Raw genomic sequence first — 14,239 nt, 5'->3', positions numbered from 1 at the left:
TTACTGGTAGTACAATCCCAGGCAAATCATTCAGCCTCTTGGAGTATCAAGTTTTTGGAGGCATGTGGACTTGACAGTTTCTATAGTCCCCTCCAACTCTAAATCTATAACCCTGTGATCTCAAACATCAGTATCTTTCCCCCTTAAATCCACCCTTCCTCCTCATTATCCTACACTATCATTTTCTCAGTCATACAGGCTTCTTGAAGTCATCTTGGACTTTTCATACCCATATTTCCCAAGCCAATGGTTTCCTTCCCAACAGCTCTCACCTAAGTCTTCTTTCTATGCACACTGCAATCAAATGCATTTAGACCCTGGACTATTGCCTCCTAATTGGTTTCTAGTCTCTCCTCTCTTCAGACTCTCTTGCAAAATTAGTATTTCTGAAGTATAGAAAGAAAAGAAATAGGCATTTATTAAGTGCCCCTGAGCTAGGCACTGTGCCAAGGGCTTTACATATATCTCATCTGATCCTCCCAGTAACTCTGGCAGGTAGTAGTAGTCTCTCAGTGTCAGAGGATAACAATTGTCTTTGTGCGTTTTCATCTACAGCTGAGGAACCTGAAGTACAGAGAGATTAAGTTGTTTGTCCAGAGTTGTAAAAAGATAGTGTCCAAGGCCAGAATTGAACTCCGGACTTCCTGACTCCAGGCCCATTCTATTCACTGTCATCTATCTGCCTTTCTCTTCTGCCTCTTTCTCTCTCTCTCCTCTTCTCTCCCTCTCACTGTCCCTCTCCCTTTCTCCTATCTCTGACTCTTTCTCTCTCTCTCTCTCCCCATCTCTCTCTGTCTCTTCCTCCCTCCCTCCCTCCCTCTCTCCCTCCCTCTCTCTCTCTCTCTCTCTCTCTCTTCTCTCTCTCTCTCTCTCTCTCTCTCTCTCTCTCTCTCTCTCTTATCTCTCTCCCTCTCTCTCTCTCTCTCTCTCTCTCTCTCTCTCTCTCTCTCTCTCTCTCTCTCTCTTATCTCTCTCTCTCTCTCTCTCTCTCTCTTATCTCTCTCTCTCTCTCTCTCTTATTCTCTCTCTCTCTCTCTCTCTTATCTCTCTCTCTCTCTCTCTCATCTCTCTCTCTCTCTCTCTCTTATCTCTCTCTCTCTCTCTCTCTCTCTCTCTCTCTCTCTCTCTCTCTCTCTCTCTCTCTCTCTCTCTGTCTCTCTCTCTCTCCTCCTCCCTCCCCCTCTCCATATATATGTATATATACAGGTATGACAAGGTAATTTCTCCCCTTTCATAGACTCCTAGCTTAAGCTAAACTGGCCCTTGCTGCTCCCTAGATGCAACATTCCACCCTCTGCTTCCATATTGTGTCTGCATCTCATGGAAACCCTCGTCTGGTTTAAGACTCGATTCAAGCACTGACTCCTTCCAGACGCTTTTCCTGGCTCTCAGTGGTTGTTTCCTTTACCCTTGACACCTTCACCAATCATTCCAATTGACTTTGTGCCTAACCTGTGTTCATTTATTTGTGACAATATTGGATCTTTCTAGAAGAACATAAATTCCTGGAGAACAAGGACTACCTCACTTCTGTCTTTGTATCCTCAGCCCTTTGCAAGTTCCTAGAGCAAAGAAGGAGCCCATTAAAAAGTTGTTGATTGCTTGAGCATTAGTCAGCCCTCTGGTATATGCTGGGCTTAATGCTTCCAATGACTTAAAATAGAACCCTAAACAATTTGGGACTATGCCTAAAGGGCTTTAAAAGAATGCCTACCCTTTGACCCAGCCATGCCACTGCTGTGTTTATACTCCAAAGAGATAATAAGGAAAAAGACCTGTGCGAAAGTATTTATAGTCCTGCTCTTTGTGATGGCAAAAAATTGGAAAATGAGGGGAGGCTCTTCAATTGGGGAATTGTGGTATCTGTTGGTGATGGAATACTATTGTGCTGAAAGGAATAATGAACTGGAGGAATTCCATGGGAACTGGAACAACCTCCAGGAATAGATGCATAGTGAGAGGAGCAGAATCAGAACATTGTAGAGACGGATACACTGTGGCACAATCAAATGTAATGGACTTCTCTACTAGCAGCAATGCAATGATCCAGTACAATTCTGAGGGACTTATGAGAAAAAGCACTATCCACATTCAGAGAAAGAACTGTGGGAGCAGAAATGCAGAAGAAAAAACAAATGATCAATGACATGGTTCAATGGGGGTTGATTGGGGCTTTGACGTTAAATGATCACTCTACTGCAAATATGAATAACATGAAAATAGGTTTTGAACAATGATACATGTATAACCCAGTGGAATGGCTTGTCAGTGCCAGTAAGGGGTAGAGAAGGGGGGGGGGGGATCATGAATCATGTAAGCATGGAAAAATAATCTAAATTTAAAAAATGTTAAATAGAGTCCTAAATACTAGATTTCCCTTCAAGGAAACCCATAAAGTAGAATATCAAATATTGCTACTGGAGATCAGGACTAGACTATCAAATGCCAGGGATAACATTTATATTTATTTTACTGATGTTTTTTCCAACTTATTTCTCCCTGTTTCTTCTTTTCCCTGTCTTGCAGTTATGAAATATTAGCACAGGCCTGTTGTACCAGGCAATATTATACAGTGGAGAAAACACAGGTTTTGGAATTAGAGGACCTCAGTTCAAATCCTGTCTTTGTGACATATCACCTGTGATGCTCAGCAAGACACTTAAACTGTCTGAGCCAGAGTATCCCCATTTTAAAAACTGGTTTAGGGAAAAGTAGACTCAAGGGCTTCTATGACTCCTACTAGATATTTGAACTTAACATCCCTGTGTGATCTTGGGCAAGTAATTTAGCCTTTCTGAAACATGATTTCTTTATTTGTGAAACAAGGAGGTTGTATTAAATGACCTGTAACATTAAAATCTTATAAATTGATGTAATTTATTTTTCACTTTGAAATGAAGTAAAGTTGTTATTTAACATTAACACAAAAAAAATCATCATTAGCATTCCAATTGTCAATATAAAATCTAGTACCTATTTCACAGGAACTTGAGGCAAGATGTTCTTTTCTGAAATACTATTTTTAAATAAGTTTTTTATTAATATCTTCTATTTCTTGCATTATCATAGTTATCTCAAGTAGCCCTCCCGGAGAGCCATCCCATCTAACAACTAATATTTTTTCAAGAGGAAAAAAAGTTAGCAGAACTGATTGATAGACGGGAAAAGTCAGAAAATATAGGCAATGTGTAATCCCTGTGAACCCCCCACCTCCACACAGGATTTGGTTGGGGATGTTTTATCGGTTCTCTTTGTGTGTTCCACTTGATTTTTATCATTTGATTATATTTACTTTTTGGGTATGTGATTGTTCTTTCCATTTATATTGCTGTAGGTACTGTGAATATTGTTTTGAGGGCTCTGCTTACTTTACTCTGCAGCAGTTCATATAGATCTTTCCATGTTTCTCTGTATTCACCACAAACAACATTTCTTACAATGTAGCGATAGATTCCATTACATACATGTACCACATCTTGGTGAACTATTCCTCAATCTATAGGTTTCTACTTTGTTTCCAATCCTTAGCTTTCACCAAAAAAAAAATACCACTATAAATATTTTGGAGTATAGGGGGACTTTCTTCTTATAGATGGCTGCCTTGGAGTATAAACTCAGAAATATTACTCTTTTATCAACTGTCCAATGTGGATACCAGTTCCTTCAGCGTGGTAATATATAATATATAGTATATATGAAATAATATATAAAATTAAAAAAATATTTAAAAAGCAGCACTGTAGGCTGCTTTTTTTAAAATAATGGGGTGGCGAGGAGGGTTGTCTCTTAGCCATAACATTCTATGAATCTGAATTTAACATTAGAGGAGTCCTACCAAGCAGCCCTTTACCCTGGTGATGGCTTTTCCTGAAACTTGGCTACCTCTGTACCATCTTCTTGCTATGTGACATGGATTCGTTCATAGCAGCCTAGTTTCAGATGGCTTCTCTAGCAAAGATTCTAGAGATGCCATGTAGGAATTTTCAAACAACTTAGTTGTCAGTTTTTAAAACAAAGTAATTTGTATTTGATCATTTTTAAAACTTAGGGATCTTACTGTCAATATTCATATTTATGCTTTTTAATGTCAGTGTATATATATATGCATAATATACATAAAACCTGTGGACTTGTTGCCTTAAATGAAAATAATGACATGCTAAATACTCTGCAAAACTATCAATAATCCTTTAAAGCAGGGAATGATTCATGCAAGTTTTAGAATTGTCTTCAAGCCAGACCTGTTGTAAGTTGATAGCAGCTCTCTGAAAGCTGTACCAATTTAAAATTCTTCTGAAATTTGATCCCAGTTAATGTTACAAAGACCCAACCTTTCCCAGAGCACCTGCTTTTCGTCATGAATTCCATTTGTTCCTCAGGGATCACTGATTCATTCAATCACTAAAGAACAGCATCTAAAGAAAACACATATGTTCAACCATAGAGAATAAGAAAAATTGAACCAAGATTTGTTCAGAATTTCATGTGAAATACATTCTTCAGATATTTTTGTGAAATGTGAAAGCTCAATTATGGATCCAGGTCACTGACTGGATCACATATTTTCCAAGACATACACACACACGTGCATACCGTTCCCCCAACACACACACATACACACCAAGGGATGAGCTCTACCATAGTCCAGAGCTGTATAATAATATGCATTACTTAAAAAATTTTTTTTCCAGATTACATGTCAATACAAGTTTTAATAATTATTTTCTGACACATCGCAGTCCATGTTATAAAATATGCATTCTTTGTCCATTTCATTTTTTCCATGTGGATGGTTAGGTCAAATTCCTTTGAGTGTTTATAGAGGTAATTTAGGAGGCTCTTCTATGTCCTCAAGCTTGATGCAATCATCCCAAGGTCATCCACAAACAAAATCTCTCCATCTAGATCTCTCTGCCATTTGGATTCTGTGCTAGATATGACAGAATGAACAGGAGGAAGAGAATGGGCCAGATTGCCTTTGGAAAAATCACACAGTTCTTTTAATAACCCCAAGTTTCCTGAAATAAAACCTGAGATGTTTTAACAATAATAGTCTTCTGGGAATGCTTTACAACTAGTAGACGTGGAATACTACCATTTCAAATGACCTGATGGTCATCTAAAGGACAATGGAAAAGTAAATGATAAGTGTGAGTAAATGGAAATGCATTATCAACCAAGAATTGCACCAGGGGAGCTGAATAAGAGATGCTATCAAAGAGGAATAAAAGGAGGTGCAAGGGACTACCTGCTCTCTTGGCATCCATTCAGTATAAGAGAATTAAAGGGAGCCTTCCCTGCCCCTCAAGCCTTTGGAGGATTTACTTGTGGAGATGGACAAGTCTCATGGGGTAAGAGAACCTGGGCAAGTCCCTTAAAGTGTGGAGACTCAATGGAGGTGACTGTTGCAACTCCAAATCATTGTGATCCCTATTGTTCACGCCCTTCAAACTCCCAGAAAGGGTAGCATAGCTCTGGGTCCTTGTACCAAGTCAGTGCAGTAGTAGACCCACAGAAATTGGCATTAAAGAATCACTGAGGGAAGATTTGGGAATTTTCATTAAGATCAGGTAAAAGATTCACCTTGAAAACCTCACTACCCAGTTCCAACTGTCTTGGAACCTTTTGTTCTAAAATATTCTATCATCTGTATCCCAAAGAGATAATAAAGAAGGGGAAAGGACCTACGTGTACAAAATATTTATAATTGCTCTTTTTGTGATAACAAAGATTTGAAAATTGAGGGGATATCCATTCACTGGGAAATGGCTGCACAAATTGTGGTACATGTTGGTGATGGAATACTATGGTGCTAAAAGAAATGAGAAGCAGGATGATTTCAGAAAGAGCTGGAAAGATCTATATGAACTGATGCAGAGTGAAATAAGCAGAACTGGGAGAACACTGTACACAGTAACAGCAATATTGGACGACGATTATCTGTGAAAACTTGGCTACTCTCAGTAATGCAACGATCAGGGACAATCCTGAAAGACTTATGAGGGGGCGTGCTACCCATTTCCAGAGAAAGAACTGTTATCGGTGTATTTATAGTTTTATTTTGGGGTTTTGTTTTTGTATGAATGTGCTCTTATGATGATGGTCATTATGGAAGTATGTTTTGCATGACAATAAAAAATGGAAAAAAATAAAATATTCCATCCCTTGTCCTCCCCTCTCCAACTTTGTACCAGTGGGTAATGTCAGAAGGCCTCTCCTATTTTGACTAGTATGAATTGGTATATGAATAATAGGGCTAACAAGATCAAGAAACAAAATTAAATAAAGCCGAGTAGTAATTACTTGAGTGTCTAATATTCCTTGAAATCTGGAAGCTAGGAAAATTTCCAGGCAGATAGGTGGCACAGCTCTGGAGTCAGTATGACCCAAGTTCAAATCTTGCCTTAGAAATATATTAATTGTTTGACCATGAATCACTTAGATTGTAAACTCCTTGAGGCAGGGACTGTTTTTTGCCTCATTTTCTATCCCTTCTCTTAGTATAGTGCTTGGCACATAGTAGGCATTTAATAAATATTTATTGATGGATTGCCTTAACCTTTACCTGCCTATTTCCTGATCTGTAAAATGGAGGATAATAATACTCCTTACTTCCCAGGGATATCAAAAGAGATATATGTAAAGTGTTTTGCAAACTTAAAGCACTATATATAAATGCCAGCCAAACCCTGCTCCCTCCACCCCCCCCCAAAAAAAAACCTAGTAGGGAATATTAAATTGGCATTTAATTAATTATTAAATTAAAATTGGCAAATTGGCAAAATTGGCAAAATTAAAATTAAATTAAAATGGCAGGTAAATTATAGAATAACTTGGTCTTTCAGTCATAATTATCGATTACTGAAAAGCATTTTACAGGCCCTGAGGATACAAAGATTTGACAGAAAAACCCTCAAAGAGTTTATAATCTAGTAGAATATATTTTTAACATCTATATATCTCTACCAACATATTATACATGTATATATATATACACAGAATTTATAATCTAGTAGCATATATTTCTAACATCTATATATCTATTCAACTGTATTTTATATGTATATGTACACATAATTTATACAGTGCTATAAGGGCTTGTATATTATCTCATTTGATCTTCACAACAACCCTGAGAGGTAGATAGTATTTTCCTTCTCATTGCATAAGTTAGAAAATAGTGGTAAATAGAGGTTAAGTGACTTGCCCAGGGTCACACAACTAATATGAGTCTAAGGCTAGATATCAACTCTGGGCTTCCTGACATAGCATTAGCAGTAGAGAATACAAATATAGAGGTTCCCCTATGGATGGTGAAGTTCTCCTAATGCTCCTGGTTATAGATGAAATGTGTTCATTGCATCAAGACCCAGAACACTAAAAAGTTTGCTAAGGTTCATATCCACTCTAATTCAGCCTTACTACCCTCACAGGAAAAAAAAAGCCAAGTGGGAGGCCTGATTATTGTCCAGATATGGCATCAGAGGATCAGTCCCTCCAGAAACAGACAACAAAATGGATCTAGAACTGAATAGTAGTATAGTATAGTAGTCTCTCGGTGATCGAGAATGACTATTGTCTTTGTGCAGTTTCATCTACGGTGTACCCTTATGTGGCTTTGGAGTCCAAAGGCTGAGGCGCAGAGTCTGTGGCACATGGGACATGGGACGCCAGTTGTTACGGGAGGTGCGGCTGTGGCCTGGTGTTGGCGTTCACGCACAGCCGGCAAGATGTCGACATCGTTCATCTTCAAAGGTGGTGGCGGCATGGTGAATGTGGGTTCGCCAGCTGCTTCTGATAGAGGCAGCAAGTTCTAGTTGCTTTGGTGTGATGCCAGCCCACTTCAAGTTGGACTTTAGCTGATCCTTGAATCTTTTCTTTGGTCGGCCTTGTTTCCTGAGTCCAGCTGACAGTTCACTGTAGAATACCTGTCTTGGTATTCGCTGTGGGTCCATGTGGATGACGTGTCCAGACCATCGTAGCTGGGTTTTGAGGACCAGGACTTCGATGCTGGTGGAGTTGGTTCTGTCGAGGACTTCCTGGTTGGTGATTCGGTCCTGCCATCGGATCCTCATGATTGACTGGAGAGAGCGTTGGTGGAATTGCTCCAACTGCTTCATGTGCTTCCGGTACAGTGTCCATGTCTCACAGCCGTACAGGAGCGAGCTGAGGACCACTGCGTTGTACACTTTGAGCTTCGTCGCAGTGCTAACACCTCTGTGTTGGAGGACTTTGCAGCACAGCCGCCCGAGTGCCTGGCTGGCCTTTTGGATCCTGGCATTAATCTCATGGTCTAGGGACCCATCGTTGGTGATGGTGCTGCCCAGGTACTTGAAAGTGTTGACATTAGAAAGCTGCGTGCCGTCAATTGTGATGCACGGCTGGTTCGTTGGCCTCCCTGGTGCAGGTTGGAACAGCACCTCTGTTTTGCTGAGGCTGATAGTCAGGCCAAACAGTTTTGTTGTGGTAGAGAACCTGTCCACAATGATTTGGAGATGATTTTCTTGGTGGGCCATGAGAGCACAGTCATCTGCAAAGAGAGCTTCCAGGATGAGTCTCTCTGTTGTCTTTGTTTTTGCAGTCAGGTGGTGAAGGTTGAATAGTGAGCCATCCAGTTGGTATTTGATGTAGACGCCCAGGTCTAGATCCATCACAACATGTCGTAATACTTGGGTGAAAAATAGGTTGAATAGTACCGGAGCGAGGACACAGCCTTGTTTCACGCCATTGGAGATGTTGAAGCGATCAGAAGTCTCTCCACCAGATAGGACTTCCCCTGTCATGTCGACATGGAAGACCTGGATCAGTTTGACGAATTTTGCTGGGCAGCCAAGCTTGCTAAGGATCACCCACAATGCGTCCCTGTTCACTGTGTCAAACGCCTTTCTCAGGTCTATGAAGACAATGTAGAGACTCAGGTTCTGCTCAAGGCATTTTTCCTGCATTTGCCTCACTGTGAAGACCATGTCGATGGTGCTGCGATCTGGTCGGAAGCCACATTGTGATTCAGGCAGATTCTGCTCTGAAACAGATGACAGGATTCTGTTGAGTATAACATGGGCAAGGATCTTTCCAGCAGTGGAGAGTAGTGAGATGCCTCTGTAGTTGTCACAGGCTGCTCGTGAGCCTTTGTTCTTGTATAGGACTATGATGGAGGCATCTCTGAGTTCTGGGGGCATGTCTTCCTCTTCCCATATGCTGGTCAGCACTATGTAGAATGCCTGGAGCGCCTTTCCATTTAAGGCCTTGTACACCTCGGTTGGGATCCCGTCTTTACCGGGTGCCTTGCCTGCACTCATTTGTTTAATGGCTTTTTGGACTTCCTCTATTGAAGGAGGGTCGTCAAGTTGTTCAATGGTGTGGTTTTGGGGGATCTGGTCAAGGGCGCTTTGGTCGACTGAAGAGGGTCGGTTGAGAAGCTGACTGAAGTGTTCTTTCCACCTGTTGCTGATGCCTTTTTTTATCTTTTATGAGAGTGTCACCATCAGAGGATAGCAAGGGAGTGGTGGTGGGTTTTGATGGCCCATAGACAGTCTTGAGGGCACTGAAAAATTGTTTGTAGTTTTTCATATCAGCAAACCACTGGATTTCTTCTGCCTTTTTTTCCCACCATCGGTCTTGCATCTTCCTGATCTCACACTGCGCCATGGCTTGGAGAGACTTGAATCTGTCCTTTTTAGGAAAAGAGTTTGGGTTATTTTGCCACTCCATAAAGGCTTTGTTCTTCTTGCTAAATAAGTCTTCAATAGCAGTGTTGTTCTCGTCAAACCAGTCCTGGTGGTTGCATTGTTTTGGGCCTAGGACTGCCTTTGACATTTCCTTCACTGCATCTCTGAACTGGTTCCATTTCTCGGTTGAGCTTCCAGTGAGTGGTCCCTTGGCAGACAGCTTGTCGTCCAGGCAGGACTGGAATGTTTGCAAATAAGATGGATCTCTAAGATGACTCACGTTGTAAAATGCGCGAACTGTCTGGGCTCGTTTTGGATGGCGAGGCGCAATGCACATTCTACTCTAACCAATCGGTGGTCTGTCCAGCATTCAGCTCCTCTCATGGCTCTGGTGATCTTTACATCCTGGATGTCTCGCCGGCGTACAATGATGTAGTCAATGAGATGCCACTGTTTTGATCTTGGGTGCATCCATGTTGTTTTATATTTGTTCACCATTCTGAACACAGTGTTTGTGATGGTGAGTTCAAACTCTGAGCATTTGCTGAGTAGCAGTAGGCTGTTGTTGTTCATTTTGCCCACGCTGTGTTTGCTGAGCACTAATTTCCATCTTTCATGGTCCTGGACAATGCGGGCGTTGAAGTCTCCCAGTAGTATCAGCTTGTCATTTGTGGGCACTGAGTGCAGGACGGCACTCAGGTCAGAGTAGAACTGCTTGATGGTCTCCTCTGTGCTGGTCAGTGTAGGGGCATATGCACTGATGATTGTGGCATACTGGTCTTTGCTGAGAGGCAAATGGATCACAGGCAAGTCTGGCAGCTATTTGAGCAAACTGGTCTTGATGGCCAGGCCAACACTGTGAATTCTGTCTTCATTTGTGGCTCTACCTTTCCAGAAGAAGGTGTATCCAGTGGTGGGTTCGCTGAGTGCTCCCTCTTCTGGTAAGCGTGTTTCGCTTAAGGTTGCGATGTCGATGTTATATCGCGCCAGTTCTTTACCGATTAGAGCTGTTCTTCTCTCAGGTCTTGGGGTATTCTCTCTATCAAGTAATATCCTGATGTTCCATGCTCCTAGTAGGAGTTTCTTTGTATTTTTTCTTTGATTACGACTGCTTAAAGGGGATGACTTGCCAGCCGCGGTGTGCTGACCGGGTGTTTGTAGGGCAGGCAATGTTTGGGACACCTTTTCTAGTCCCCTCCCTTGATTAGGGTGAGCAGTGCTGTCCTAGAGAGGGCTGCTCAGTCGCCCAGGATGCTGCCGAATGTCCCTGCTGCCCACAGGGCCGAGCGACCACTGGTCCGTGGGCCGCCTATGTGCAGGATTGTGACTACAACTGCCAGTGGTCACCTCCACCTGTTGTGTCATCACTCCCCCATCGCCGCAGGTCTTGAAGAGGGTGGACGGGGTTAGGATAGATGAGTGTGCACAAAGACACTTGTGCGTGAAGGAGATTTAAGTGGAAAAGTCAGTGCACAGAGACAGTCCCACTCTCTCGGCGTTGGAAGCCTGGGTCCAGTGGCACAAAAAATTGTCACATCTGGAGACTTCCTCAGCTGCATTGGATGACCGTGTTGTCCTTTGTGCTCCAACACGCCCTAAGCCCTCCACAGTGCTTTGCTGTGTCGCCCTCTCAGCCGTTGAACCTTCTTATTGGTTTCTTCTGTCTGTTCAGCCGAAGAAGTCTTCACATGCTGGGTGAGCAAAGCCCTGGTTCACCAGGGGTCGACGACCCGATGGCTACCCTCACAAGGTTTGGCCGGCCTATTGAAGCTGTTGCCCGGGGTGTGGCTGCTGCCACATGCTATCAGCTACTGGGAGCCACAAGTGAGAGCTGGGTGTCAGGTGGGGGTCAGAGGCTGGAGAGCTGCCTTAGGAGGGCACGACAAGCCCTCCATACCAGAGATACTACCCCTCCCTGAGCACCCCATACACCCCTAGAACTGAATAGGAGTAAGAGAGCAGGCTGGGTTGCACTTGGGAAATTGTTCAGAACTTTTAATGATCCTAGGCTTCTCCCTGCACTCAAGACCCTTCTCCCCCTCCAAACCCCAACAATCTACCAGTAATGCTCTATCAAATTAAGTTCAGCAAGTATCAGAACCTATCTTGTATAAAGCACTCAGCAAGGACCTGGGAATAATAAGATAACTATGACAGCCTCTGCCCTTAATCAGCTTAAAACACTGTTTTGGGGAGAAAAAATATATAGATAATATTAAATATATAATATGTATGAAGTACGTGGCTGTGAAGCTACAAATAGTCCCTAAGGAATTATATAAGCTGCCAGTCTCCTGAAGGCCAATGAAGGTTAGCCCACTGGAGTCAGACTCAGATAGAAAGTGGGACCATTAAACTATACGCAGAATCTTTCCCTGCTCCATTGTTCTCCAGTGTATGATGGCAGCTGCTCCCTCTTGGGTCTTCAGAGTTAACTTTGAGGGGTTTAGGGGTATCTTTCCTAGAACCAAAGCTCATGAACCCACACCAGTGTGTCCCCACCTCCATGATTATCAGCTGGTAGCAATTAGTCAGTCAGGCTTAATTAGCTTTTAGATGGTAGAATTTTTCTGAGGTACAGTTGGTACAAAATATCCTCCCAAAAGTCTGTGCCATATTTTCTCATCAGTACATGCAGAGTCCAGAGGAAAGTGAGCCCAAACTTGGAGAGAGCACATTTAAGGTCCAGATTGGGAGATCTGGGTCCAGGGATACTGTCCTGAGGGATGATGCTAGGAAACCAGTGGGACGATGGGAAACCCAAACTCCCGTGGATGCTGTGAAACTCCTCTGGCCAAATCCTTGGATGTTTGGCCAGAATTGCACTCTTCCTAGGCTTGCCACTTGCTCAAATCTCTCTTTTCTGGAATTGGCTCCATATGTTTATAGATGTTGTTTGTCCTTTGTTTTTGAAGAAGACCAAGGACATCAGGAGGTGTCTTGACTTGCATGAGACTTAGGTTTAAGTGAGGCTGAGTTGTACAAAGTCATCAGCCTCACTATCCCTTCTAGAGTCATTGACAATAATTAAGGAGAAAGTTGGAGTATTTTATTGTCTTTGGTCTATAACTCTAAGCCCAGTGCCTGGCACATAGTAGTCACTCAAAAAATGCTTGTGGAATGACACATGTAAAACCCAGTGGAATTGCACGTCAGCTATGGGAGGGGCACAGAGAGAGGGAAGGGAAAGAACATGAATCATGTAACCATGGAAAAATAGTCTAAATTAATTAATTAAATAAAATTTAAAAAAGAGATGGAACATTAAAATAATTTTTATTCATGTCAAAAAAATGCTTGTGGAGTGGAAGAAGGTAGTATTCTTTCAAGTGATTAACTTGGATATTAACTCGGGGGGGGGGGGGGGGACAAATTAAGTATATGCTAAGCTAAAGAAGGAAACGGGAAACCACTCCAATATCTTTCCAACAAGACCCCAAATGAGGTCACAAGGAGTTAGACTTGAGAGACTTTACAAATATTATCTTGTTCGATCCTCACAACAACTCTGGGAGGAGGTATATTATTAATCCCATGTTACAGTTGAATAACTTAAGGCAGAAAGGTTAAGTGACTTGCCCAAAGTCACATAGTAGTAAGTATCTGAGGCTTTTCAGAAATTCAGAAATTTTTATTTTTTTCTTCAGAACCAACCCAACCCATCAAGAGGGCAAAAAATACTTGATCCATTATACAAATGAAGTTATACAAAACATATTTCCACATTGGCCATATTGCAAAAAAGGGGGGCAAGAAAAATCATGAAAGAAAATAGAGCAAAGAAATTTGAGAGTATGGTTTTTAGGGCAGGCTACACAGAGGAAGATATGAAGTAGGCTTATTTTATTTTATTTTAAGTTTTGGAAATTTTTATTTAGTTAATTTAGACTATTTTTCCATGGTTACAAATTTCATGTTCTTTCCCTCCTCCCCTCCTCCCACCCCCCTCCCATAGCCAACACTCAATTCCTCCAAACTCAGATCTTCTTAACTTTAAGATCAATACTCTGTCCACAGCACCACCTGAGACATCAAGATATGTATCCACCATACTATATCTGGAGTTGGTAAATGGAATTTTGTTTAATTTAGAAAACAAACCCCGATCTCTGGACAAACTCTTCTGAAGCCAGAGGTTGGCAGGAATGGTGGAAGCCAAAAGGAAAGCCCCTAGTAGAACATCATAATTCTACTATAGAGTGAGAACTGCCAGTCAGGTCATACTAGAAGGCGTCTTCTTAGAGTCAATGAAAGGAGATGTTTTGGGTATAACCAGACAATGATGGGCCTCCAATCCCAGCATCCCCCAACTTTCTAATCTCACATAAGTCATAGGTTTAGAGCTTAAAGTTCTCTTGGGCATTCCTGTGGTCCAGCCCCCTCAGTTTGCAGAAACAGAGAAACAGAGAGGATAATGTGATTTGCCCAGAATCCCATAACAAGTAAATATCTGAGGTTAGACTTAAACCCAGGTCTTCCTGACTCCAGGTCTGGTGTCCTATCCATTGTACCAGGTCAGCACTTTCCATTATTCTCCAAAAGGTGTACCCCAGACCACAAGTGGAAGGGAC

The sequence above is a fragment of the Monodelphis domestica genome, chromosome 2 (genome assembly GCF_027887165.1).
Source record: "Monodelphis domestica isolate mMonDom1 chromosome 2, mMonDom1.pri, whole genome shotgun sequence".
NCBI classification, from domain to species: Eukaryota; Metazoa; Chordata; class Mammalia; order Didelphimorphia; family Didelphidae; genus Monodelphis; species Monodelphis domestica.
The sequence above is the reverse complement of the archived record's forward strand: the minus strand, read 5'-3'. Positions refer to the sequence as shown.